Genomic DNA, 13,498 nt, shown 5'->3' on the forward strand with positions numbered 1-13,498 from the left:
TTTGGAACAACATGTAATGGATTAAGGTGGACGCTCCTCGAAGGCCTAATGATCCCATCTCTTAACATATCTGCTATTTGTTGACGTACATTCTCTCTGTATCTATATGGAATTATATAAGGCTTGGTTACTATAGGTTTATCAGTTTTAACTTTAAAAGAATAAACAAAATCCTTACAGCATCCAGGACGTTCTGAAAAGACCTTTCTATGTTTATATAAAATGTTCTTAAAGTCTGCTATTACGGTATTATCAGCAAAATCAAGGCTGCTTTCGAGAGATTTAACATGTTCAGAAAATACTACATCATCCTTTACATTCATCAAATTTTGTGTCTTTTCCAATCGTTGATCATTTAATTTATCACCTTTTTCACTAATAGCAACATTATTCACTATAGGAGACAGATCATTATATTGGCAAGCACTATTATCTAATTTTGGAAGCAGTTTCTGAACAATTTTCTGAGGTATACCCGGTATCGTCAATGTTTGGTTTTTAAAATCAAGCATGACTCGTAATTGGGATAGTAAATCTAAGCCCATAATTAAGTTCTCGTTAAGATCTTTTATAACCAGAATAGGGATTGATATTTCGAAATCTTGAATAGATATTGACACACGGGTAATTCCTGCTACTCTCTTTTTATGTTTACCGGTAAAATCAACTATAATAAGGTTCTCAGCCTTTTGTAGCTTAGGATTCGAATAATTACTAGTGATTACTTTCCACCATGAATACGATAATAGAGAGGCGTTTGCTCCCGTATCGAGTAAAGCTTCGGTACTTAATCCATTGACTTTAATAGGTATTTTAGCAGTACTATATGATTTTAAAAATACAAAATTTTCTTCGATATTAAAACAATCATCGACAGTATCATCTTCAAACCAACAACGATTTACAACAGGTATAAATTGATATTGACACCTGTTAATTGCTATTTCCGAATAGTTATTCACAGAAACGTCATAGGAAAGATCATTTTCATAATTAGCATGAACCGGTAAATTGGAAGATAAATGTTCATAGAAATTATCGCTTAAATTTTTAGATAAATGCTCATGAGAACCTACAGCTGACATGGGTTTAACCCCTACCATATCAGCCGCAATTAGTTTAAATTCATACTCGAGTAGGGTTCCAATAGGGTACACTGTACAGCACAATCATGATTATGTCCTGTATTGTTATTTTGTACAGAAGTTACTTCAATACCTGGATCTTGATGTGAAGTGCCATCTCTTATCCTTCCATTACTTCTATCCACGTAGTTCGCTGCGTTTGTGGAATTTCTCCATATATTTCGTCTATTTTTAAACCTATTTTGACTATATGGTCTAACATAGGAATTATTACGATTAATTAGGTTAGGCGGATTCCCTACATAACCTTGTCTATTTTGTTCATTTTGATTGCTAGAGTATATTCGTCTTAGGTTCGGTTCATTATTATTCACACTTCGGATATTCAAATTCCGAATAGGGACCAAATGATCTGAATTATTCTTATTTTTACCCATTCCTGATTGTGTTAGATTCATAGCATGGTATTGAGTTTCGTAGCATTGTACAAGCATTAATAAATGACTGAAACTCATACACTGTGTGGAAAATAAGATCTGCTGTAATTTAAATGGAAGCAAATTGCGAATCGATGCAATTATTCTTGATTCCGATTGCAAGGGATTAACAACCTTTAATTCATTATAGACATTTACAACAAACTCTACAATAGATTTGTGCAATCGAGGATTGAAATGTTGATTTCTAAGAGTGGCATCTCTGTTTGCCAGCAAAAAGTCATTTTCGTAATTCGCGATCAATGCCGCTTTAAATTCCTCATATGTACTAATATGATCACGTATTGCCTTAAACCATAAGGAACAAGGTGGGAGTAATACATGGGGTATTAATTTCATGTATTGTGATCGGTCGATAGACATTATATTACATTCGTCTTGGAACTTCTCTAAGAAAGAACTAGCATTTTCATTGCACTTACCACTAAATTTACTCATGGCTTTGATTTCGCTCATCTTGACACTTAACTTAACCTTTCTTTTCTCACTCCTTGTTCTTGTGGTGTGATTGTTCCGGTCCGTAGCGTGCTGTGTCATGATACCATTTATATTTCGTTCATCAGTGATCTTCGGGCAATTTTCCTCTAATATAATATCCTCCTCAGATTCCGGCGAAGGCGTATTTATATCCGGTGATCGGGGAAACTCGAAGCGATCACTGCCCAGATTATTGCAATAAATGTTATCTCTAGCCTGTAACATTTTAATTTCTTCCTGCATAGTAGCCAACTGGATCTTTTGATGCTTAACGGAAGATTCTATTGACGTTAAATCCTTTTTTACAGCACAGATTTCATGATTTTGATGATCGTGCTTTTCTTGACATTCATCGGCTAACCTTTTTAACTTCTCTTCAAACTGCGAGGATATGTCGTTCATCACCTGGACGATTGTTTGTTTCGTATCGTCTGATTTCAGTTCTATCCGTTCTATTCGTTTACTTAATTCTTCATACTCCTTGCTAGCTTCGTTGAATTTCAATTCTATCTTCTGTTCCATGGTCTGGTTAGCTTCATAGAACTTCTGTTCCATGGTCTGGTTAGCTTCATAGAACTTTTGTTCCATGTTTACGTTAGATTCATTGAGCTTCTGTTCCATGGTTTGTTTTATCTCAGTCGTCATTTGCATAATTTGTCGCTGCACAGCTAACAAAAGTCGATCCTCAGATGACAAACTTGGCGTTGCACTAATTTCATCTGGATTACTGGTATTAGATTCCTGTTGCACTATTTCACTATCCATTTTTCTTTTGATGACCTTACCGCTTCGTAATACGGTTAAGTTCGTATTCATAAATGGTAATATCCAAGTAAATTCAGCCCTACTTTCCTTCTTCGGGAACTGAATTTTCAAAAGTCCCGGGTTTGGTAAACCAAATTTTTATAACGACTCTATAGAAAAGCGTCGTCAACCTGGTTCGTTTTGTAACATATGAATTACGAAGCGATAATTACTTTTCTCAATGCAAAAATCAACTCAGATATTTAAAGATTACTAGTCTCACCTTTATTGCTTGATATGTCTTAATATTCTTTTTAAGACCGTAAAATACATAAATTCACTTGACTAGGTCAACACATAACATGTACGTAGTCACAACTATCCCATAATAATCTCTCTTACAGATATTAAAAACATTCTTCTTTTCTGTTAATTTCAAATGAACATTCTACTAAGTATATTACATATTTATGAACACTTTTTGCCCACGGTACAGGTAAATATTATGCAAACTAAAGTATTTCGTTATACAGATTAACAGGAGAAAAAATGAGTCCTGAACGTCATAAGCTTCATGTACGAGTTTGTAAAGAATTCAATCTAGAGTTATTGGAGGACTTAACTGAACATTATAACAAAACAGATGTCCTTCAATTAACAGATATATTTGAAAACTTTAGAGATGTGTGTTTAAAGGCATATGGATTAGATCCTGCTTGGTATTATACAGCACCAGGTCTATCGTGGGATGCAATGTTAAAGATGACTAAAATTAACTTAGAAATGTTGACTGATTATGATAAAATACTAATGTTAGAAAAGGGTATACGAGGGGGAATCTCACAATGCAGTAAAAGATATGTAAAAGCTAACAACAAATATATGCAAGATTATAATAAAGATGAGTGTTCAACATACCTAGCATATCTAGACGCAAACAACTTATATGAATGGGCAATGAGTCAATACATGCCTTATAAAGATTTTAAGTGGGTTAAAAATTGCATAGATATAATGAACATTCCAGATGATTCAGAAACTGGTTACATATTAGAAGTAGATTTAGAACATCCAAAGCATTTACATATCAAACATTCTGATTTACCATTAGCTCCAGAGAACATGTGTCCACCCGGCTCAAAACAATCGAAATTATTAACAACGCTTTACAATAAGGAAAGATATGTAATTCACTATAGAAACTTAAAACTTTATATGACACTTGGAATGATATTGAAGAAAGTGCATAGGGTATTAGAGTTTAAACAATCAAACTGGCTAAAGAAATACATTGATTTAAATACAGAGATGAGGACGCAAGCTAAAAACAAGTTTGAAGAAGATTTTTATAAGCTCATGAATAACTCGGTATTTGGAAAAACAATGGAAAATATTAGAAAGAGGCAGCCCATACAATTAGAATGTGATCCTGAAAGATTAGAAAAATTAATTGCAAAACCTAATTTTGATTACAGAACAATATTTAGTGAGAACTTGTGTGCTATACATATGAAAAAAGAGCGATTAACATTTAATAAGCCAATATATGTTGGTATGAGTGTATTAGAACTATCGAAGCTATTAATGTATGATTTTCACTATAACACGATGAAGCCGAAATATGGAAACAATATAGATTTATGTTATATGGATACTGATAGCTTTATATATGAGATTGAGACTGAAGACTTTTACAAAGATATAGCAGAAATAGTTGACCAGTTTGACACGAGTGAATACAAGGAAAATAACATATATGGACTACCACTAATAAACAAAAAAGTAATAGGTAAGATGAAAGATGAGAATAAAGGTAAGATAATGACAGAGTTTATTGGATTGAGATCAAAGATGTATGCTTATAGAGTAGAAAATAAAGAAGAGAAAAAAGCTAAAGGAGTAACTAAATGTGTAGTTGCCAAGGAGTTGCAGTTTGATGATTATAAAGAAAGCTTATTTAAAAATGTTAAAACGTATAAGGATATAAACCTCATTAGAAGTTATAAGCACGATATATATAGCATAACCGTTCATAAGCTAACATTAGATTCCTCAGATGATAAAAGATATATAATACGAGATGGTGTAAATACGCTAGCTTGGGGACATTATAAGATAGAAGAGGAGTAGATGTAATTATATGTAGTGTAGTTTTAGTTATAAGTTTTAGATGTAAGTTTTTTATGATTTTAAATGTCATAAAAGCATATTCAATCTCACTTTGGGGTATCCTTCTGTGTTAAAGTCAGGGGTGGCTTCATAAATTTTTTTGGGTAGTTAGGAGGTGGAGGGGGAAAGTGGGGCAAAACATACATATGTACCCTACTATCAGCATCTGAAGCATCTGAAAATTGTTGCCGAAGTAGGGAAACAGTAATTTTATTACCATCACAAGCTTAAACTGGTTTAAATAAAAGCACATAATTTGATATATGTGATTATATTTATGGTACTTATGGTATGATTATGTTATTGATTTGTGCAAATTTAATATGAATGACACAGAGTGAAGAAGAGAAACTTTGATTTTCTGACAGATTAAGGAACTTAGCTGGGTGGACAGTTCCTTAATCTATGTCATTGCTTTATATTTAATGTTCCCTTTTCAGCACAGATGACCCACCACATTGGTCTAACCTTGCTAGTTATTGTCATGCCTAAGAAGTGCTTGAACACATATATCTGCATATTATCTATATATGTTGAATAATATTGACAAAATGTTTACCTGTTTCCACAGAGAATCGAACTTGAAACAACACGCACACAGACAATTCGCTTCGGTAGCATCCTCCTTTTATTGTTACTAGGTCTATTAAATTAACAAACATTCAGATACAGCCTACGATACCATTTTACACTGGGATCATTAGCATTCAACAACGACAAACATTTGGAATGTACGTGAAGAAAAGTAATCGACGGTCTGTATTTAAAAATCTGAACAAAAGCACCAGGTATGCAAAAAGTGCAGCCAAGTTCGTCAGCCTCAAAAAGTGTTGAGATGAAATCGAATGAGCCAAGTTCCTTGGCAACTGCATCTAAAACGAACACTGGAACTTGGCGCGAGGTGTTTAACATATTTGAATACGCCAAGATGTTTGTTCCTAATTTCACGGCCAGGACATTTCAGCCTTAAAGCTGGCGGTGGCTCCCAAATCCATCACGCTCACAAGCATCATCCCTAAGGCTCGTCAGCATCATTTTCTTTGACACCTCGTGGAGGATTATAAGTTTTCCTTGCCTAGGTTTCGAACCAAAAATCTTATGCCAAAATATCTGTAGTATATATATATTCCTTAGCGCATTAGTAGCGTTGATATTCCTAAGGTTAATGGTGGCCCCAAACCCACCACGCCAATCACCACTATATCTAAGGCTCCTTAACATCATTTTCCTTGACACCTCGCGCCAAATTCCACTGTTCATTTCAGATGCAGTGGCCTCATCCGGCCTCATCTCAACACTTTTTGAGGCTGACGAGCTTGGCTGCACTTTTTGCACCTCTGGTGTTTTTGTTCAGATTTCATTTCTTTTTGTAGTTCACTATATTGATATCGCATATTTCGCATATTGGAATTCTCAGTCGTGGTATATAGTTGGATTTAAATTTAGAATTGTACATTTTTAAAGGAGTCATAATGTGTTACATGCAACATTAGTTTCCAAAGGTTCTCCCACCGGGAATCGAACCCAGGACTCTGTACAACAAAAGCGCACATACTATTACTAGCCACTAGACCAGCGGGGGGGATTTCTCCTATTAAATATTTGTCAGAGAGTTATGTCCAAACGAGATTCTAATTCACTTACCCGAGTTAAAAGTCACGAACGCTAACATCAACAGGGCCCCGAACTCCTTGATGCTGAATCCTCGATGCTACATCACTAGTCAAGGCAGGTGTCTCAATATACCCAGGTACTTAGTTGTTCTCTTCCCCATTGCGATGTTATGGAGTTCATTACATGACGCACATGTTGCACAGTTTCATGCTGCCTCAGGTTTTCCTTCCAATGATATACACCTTTTAAATAGCTTGTGAACTTAATTACATTTGGCCCCCTTATATCTCCTATAAAAGTCGAACAATTGGATATCTCATTTCTTGAAAAACTTCATTAACTCTATATATCCACACCTCTACATTCTCTAACTTATCAATTTAGTTTCAATATCCATTTAATACCAATGACTGCAATAAAGGAAAAATATTCACCGAAAAAAGAAAAAAATATATTATCTTTCCTTATCTGGGTTTACAATCATGTAATTTACGGCAGAATGTACGTGCCTTTGCACTTTTTTTCTTTTTTTTTAGTGAACTGATTCATCGAACGTGCCTCATTAACTTGTGTAACTACTTATAACTAGTTTTCACTTGTTTCACTCGCACACTGAGAAAAAAGTATGTAGCGTACGTGAAAACATAGGTTACATGTGTGAATCCTGTAGTTTTTGGACTTAATGTACACTAAACGTATAACTGAATAAGTATATTATATACGTACTTCCCGTATAAGTGTTCCGAATAAACGTAATTTTCGTATGAACGAAAGAACTGTATATAGGCGGTCAGGACCTCACATACAGATGGACGTATGTAACTTATAGCTGCCGTATGCAACATATGTATACGTATGTAAGGTATGGAAAATTGTTAGACGTCAGACATCCTGCAATGACATGGTGTAACACCTAAGCGGGAAAGGGGACAGTACGTATGTAGCATGTGGATAACGTATGCTATGTACTGATTTTTATAGTAAAAATAAGTATCCCGTATATTTGCACAATATACCGTTGTCCGGATAACGGATTTTTTTCAATGAGCTTAGCTCGTTTTTCTGTTAACCTAGAATGACAGGGACACGAACACAGAAACATCAAGAACAAAATTCCAAAGGCTCTCTCGGGACCCTGAACACCAAAGGCGAACGTGCTAGCCACTAAACCAGTGGGGAGGGCACCCACTCGACCACTCGTACGATTGACAATATTATCACTATACACAAGATATGTTGCATAACAGAACCGTTCCCGATTTCTGATTGTAAGACAGTTTTTGCCAATGAAAATTTTCCCATAGCAAATTCCTCAAATTTCATACTCAGCCGTTATAAGGTACTTTTATGGAGAGTTTCAAATCTTTTTCTCATTTAGAAGTACATAATGGCTACACACAATTTTTCGCCCCCAAAACTCCCATAGTACCTAATGAGTGACGAGTGTGTGAATTAACCGATCTCTGGATAAGGACAGTTTTTCGACCAAAATAAAATTCCCATAGCAAATTCCTCACATTTCGGACATTTTCCATACTCAGGTCATCAGAAGGTACCTTTACGCAAAGTTTCACGTCTCTATCTCATTGGGAAGTGCCTAATCAACGTGATAAGTGAGTGAATTAAGAGATTTCGGCTTGGCTCAGGACAGGTTTTCGCCCACAAAAAAATCCCATAGCATATTACTCATATTTCGGACTTCTTTTGTGCTCAAGTCATTATAATGTACTTTATGCGGAGTTTTACGTCTCTATCTCATTAGGAACTAGCTAATCAATGTAATGAGTGAGTGAGTGAAACGATTTCTTGCTTGGCTCAGGACAATTGTTTGCCCATAGAAAATTAATCATAGAGCATTCATCACATTTCGGATCTTTTCCATATTCAAATGATTATAAGGTACCTTTATGCAAAGTTTTACGTCTCTATCTCATTGGAAAGTACCAGATCAATGTGATAAGTGAGTGAGTGAACCTATTTCTGATTGGCTAAGGACAATTTTTTGCCCATAGAAAATTAATCATAGCGCATTCATCACATTTCGGATTTTTTCCATATTCAAATCATTATAAGTTACCCTTATGCAGAATTTCATGTCTCTATCTGATTGGGAAGTACCTAATCAATTTGACGAGCGAGTCAGTGAATCAGTGAGCCTGAAAACTGCATATGTTAGGGTCCAATTCTCGAATATATTGTTGAATCTAGGAATGTGAGATTTGATATTTGAGCACATCTCTCGGATATCTCCTTTAATTCTAAATCTCATATTTCTACCCTTAATAGAATGGCTTTTACAGAGCCTCCAAATCGGCTATTTTACCCAAAACTCTTGTCCGTGTATAACATGCTTGCGTCAGTGTAAGCCAATTTTAACTTCTTCGAGGACCTTGCTGCCATGCACTGCCATGCATGTTGATAAGGATCCCGTATATTTGCACAATATACTGGTGTCCAGGTAACGGATTTTTCTCAATGAGCTTAGCTCGTTTTTCTGTTAACTCAGAACGACAGGGACATGAACACAAAAACATCGAGGACAGTTAAAATTGCAAAGGCTCTTCCGGGACCCCGTCCACCAAAGCCGCATGTGCTAGTCACTAAACCAGCCGAGGGGGCACCTACTCGACCACTCGGACGATTAATATCATTATAACTATTCACATGATGTGTTGCATAACGGAGCTGTTCCCAATTTCTGATTGTAAGACAGTTTTTGCCAATGAAAAATGTCCATAGTAAATTCCTCAAATTTCATACTCAAGCCGTTATAAGGTACTTTTATGGAGAGTTTCAAATCTTTTTCTCATTTGGAAGTACATAATGGCTACGCACAATTTTTCGCCCCCCAAAACTCCCATAGTACGTTTCTTAAAATTCCAACGTTTTCCATACTCAAGTCATTACGTAAGGTAGGTACCATTATGCAGAATTCCACGTCTCTATCATTAGGAAGTACCTAATCAATGAGGAGTGAGTAAATGGACCGATCTCTGGTCGACGATTTCTCGACCAAAATAAAATTCCCATAGCACATTCCTTACATTTCGGACTTTTTTCATACTCAAGTCATCATAAGGTACCTTTACGCAAAGTTTCACGTCTCTATCTCATTGGGAAGTGCCTAATCAACGTGATAAGTGAGTGAATTAAGAGATTTCGGCTTGGCTCAGGACAGGTTTTCGCCCACAAAAAAATCCCATAGCATATTACTCATATTTCGGACTTCTTTTGTGCTCAAGTCATTATAATGTACTTTATGCGGAGTTTTACGTCTCTATCTCATTAGGAACTAGCTAATCAATGTAATGAGTGAGTGAGTGAAACGATTTCTTGCTTGGCTAAGGACAATTGTTTGCCCATAGAAAATTAATCATAGAGCATTCATCACATTTCGGATCTTTTCCTTATGCAAATGATTATAAGGTACCTTTATGCAGAGTTTTACGTCTCTATCTCATTGGAAAGTACCTGATCAATGTGATAAGTGAGTGAGTGAACCTATTTCTGATTGGCTAAGGACAATTTTTTGCCCATAGAAAATTAATCATAGCGCATTCATCACATTTCGGATTTTTTCCATATTCAAATCATTATAAGTTACCCTTATGCAGAATTTCATGTCTCTATCTGATTGGGAAGTACCTAATCAATTTGACGAGCGAGTCAGTGAATCAGTGAGCCTGAAAACTGCATATGTTAGGGTCCAATTCTCGAATATATTGTTGAATCTAGGAATGTGAGATTTGATATTTGAGCACATCTCTCGGATATCTCCTTTAATTCTAAATCTCATATTTCTACCCTTAATAGAATGGCTTTTACAGAGCCTCCAAATCGACTATTTTACCCAAAACTCTTGTTCGTGTATAACATGCTTGCGTCAGTGTAAGCCAATTTTAATTTCTTCGAGGACCTTGCTGCCATGCACTGCCATGCATGTTGATAAGGATCCCGTATATTTGCACAATATACTGGTGTCCAGATAACGGATTTTTCTCAATGAGCTTAGCTCGTTTTTCTGATAACTCAGAACGACAGGGACATGAACACAAAAACATCGAGGACAGTTAAAATTGAAAAGGCCCTCCCGGGACCCCGTCCACCAAAGCCGCATGTGCTAGTCACCAAACCAGCCGAGGGGGCACCTACTCGACCACTCGGACGATTAATATCATTATAACTTTCACATGATGTGTTGCATAACGGAGCTGTTCCCAATTTCTGATTGTAAGACAGTTTTTGCCAATGAAAAATGTCCATAGTAAATTCCTCAAATTTCATACTCAAGCCGTTATAAGGTACTTTTATGGAGAGTTTCAAATCTTTTTCTCATTTAGAAGTACATAATGGCTACGCACAATTTTTCGCCCCCCCAAAACTCCCATAGCACGTTTCTTAAAATTCCAACGTTTTCCATACTCAAGTCATTACGTAAGGTAGGTACCATTATGCAGAATTCCACGTCTCTATCATTAGGAAGTACCTAATCAATGAGGAGTGAGTAAATGGACCGATCTCTGGTCGACGGTTTTTCGACCAAAATAAAATTCCCATAGCACATTCCTTACATTTCGGACTTTTTTCATACTCAAGTCATCATAAGGTACCTTTACGCAAAGTTGCGCGTCTCTATCTCATTGGGAAATACCTAATCAACGTGATGAGTGAGCGAAACCGATTTCGGCTTGGCTAAGGACAGATTTTCGCCAATAAAAAATTCATAGCATATTACTCATATTTTGGACCTTTTTTTGTACTCAAGTCATTATAAGGTGCCTCTATGCGGAGTTTAACGTCTCTATCTCATTGGAAACTAGTTAATCAATGTAATGAGTGAGTGAGTGAAACGATTATCTTGCTTGCCTAAGAAAAGTTTTTCGGCCATAAAAGATTTCTCATAGCGCACTCCTCACATTTTGGACTTTTTCCATATTCAAATGATTGTAAGATAACTTTATGCAGAATTTCACGTCTCTATCTCATTGGGAAGTATCTGATCAATGTGATGAGTGAGTGAATGAACCGATTTCTTGCTTGGCTAAGGACAGTTTTTCGCCCATAAAAAATCCTATAGCACATTCCTCACATTTCGGACTTTTTCCATACTGAAATTATTATAAGGCACCTTTTCGCAAAGTTTCATCTCTCTGTCTCATTTGGAACTACCTAATCAATGTGATGAATGAGGGAGTGAACCGATTTCTGCTTGGCTAAGGACAGTTTTTCACCCATAAAAATTTCACATAGCAGATTCCTCACATTTCGGACTTTTTCCATATTCAGGTCATTATAAGGTACCCTTATCTTGAATTCCATTCTTCTTTCTCATTGGAAACTAGCTAATCAATGTGATGAGTAAGTGAGTGAAACGATTTCCTGCTTGGCTAAGGACAGTTTTCGGCCCAAAATTTCCCATAACACATTCCTCACATTGCGGACGTTTTCCATACTCAAGTCATTATAAGTTACCCTCATGCAAAGTTTCAAGTCTCTATCTCATTGGGAAGTATCTAATCAATTCTATGAGTGAGTCAGTGAATCAGTGAGCCTAAAAACTGCATATTTTAGGGGTCCAATTCTCGAATATGGCTGAATCTCGGAATGTGTGATTTGATATATAAGTACATCTCTAAGATATCTCCTTAAATTCTAAATCTCATATTTCTACCCTTATTAGAGTGGCTTTACAGTGCCTCCAAATCGGCTATTTTACCCAAAGCTCTTGTTCGTGTATAACATTCTTACGGTAGTGCGGGCCAATTTTCATTTCTTCGTGGAACTTGGCCGCCATGCAGTGTCGTGCATGTTGATCTAATCTCAACAATGTTTTTTTCTAACTTAGAAAAACCCAGGAAATATCTTAGTCAATATGGTTGGTCATGGAATTCGAATCCAGTATCCTCAATTTCGCATCCGGCATGTGACTAATTAAAGGTATAACAAACATAGGTGGAAATAAATTAGCTAAATATAATTATAAAACTATTAAAACTGCTTGTTTTTATTTTTGCAGAGTGTTATAAAGTTTAAAAGCTTCAGATTTATACCTGTTTGACTGAGATTCTTAGTGAATTGGAAGTGGTTATTGGTGTCTCGTTTTCACATTACTTAGTGACAGCTACTCATGAAACCAAGCCCAAGTTTGAACTATCTTCGTCAGTATGGATACAGATATGCGACACAGTTTCTTGTGGCGCCATGTCATCATATGCAGTGACAAAACACAGAAGAATGTTTCACTTTTGTTTCATGCCATACGTGGGTTTCAATCAAGCAGGACAAAATTATTAATAAAACCAAATGATTAACATTCATAATATTTTTATAACTAATTAGATGGTTAATTTCTTATGTGCCTTTAACGGTAGTACTACTGCAAGAGTGTCATTTTAGGCTGTAATTGCCATCATCTGGAGTTTGAACTATGTATAAATACTTTTAATCAATAGTATAATTCTATACATCTGTTTTTAATGCTGACGTTAAAAGCCTTTTATTTTAAGAAACCCTCAAACCGTCTCGTAATGCTGAATCGAAACCATAAATGCACTTCCATTGACATTCGAATTGAAATGAAATGAAATGAAATCTTTGAGTTTTACGTCCCACGGTTATGCCGGTTAGGCTAATGGAGACGGTGATGATGAGTAATGAATGAAATGGTGGAAGGAAGAAAGTGGGAGGAAACGGGAGAACCCCGAGAAAACCCACGCACACGGTGTTTGTCCACCACAAAGCCCACTTGGCGGGGGCTGGGATCGAACCCGAGACCTCAAGCACCAGGGGTGAACGCTCTACCACTGAGCCACCGCGGCCCCCGACATTCGAATTGAGAATCACGTGCTTCGAAGATACATATGGTAAAATAACTAAATATCTTTTCACATATATAAATTCAATTTAATAAAC

The sequence above is a fragment of the Thermobia domestica genome, chromosome 16 (assembly GCF_964235325.1).
Source record: "Thermobia domestica chromosome 16, izTheDome1.hap1.1, whole genome shotgun sequence".
Classification (NCBI taxonomy): domain Eukaryota; kingdom Metazoa; phylum Arthropoda; class Insecta; order Zygentoma; family Lepismatidae; genus Thermobia; species Thermobia domestica.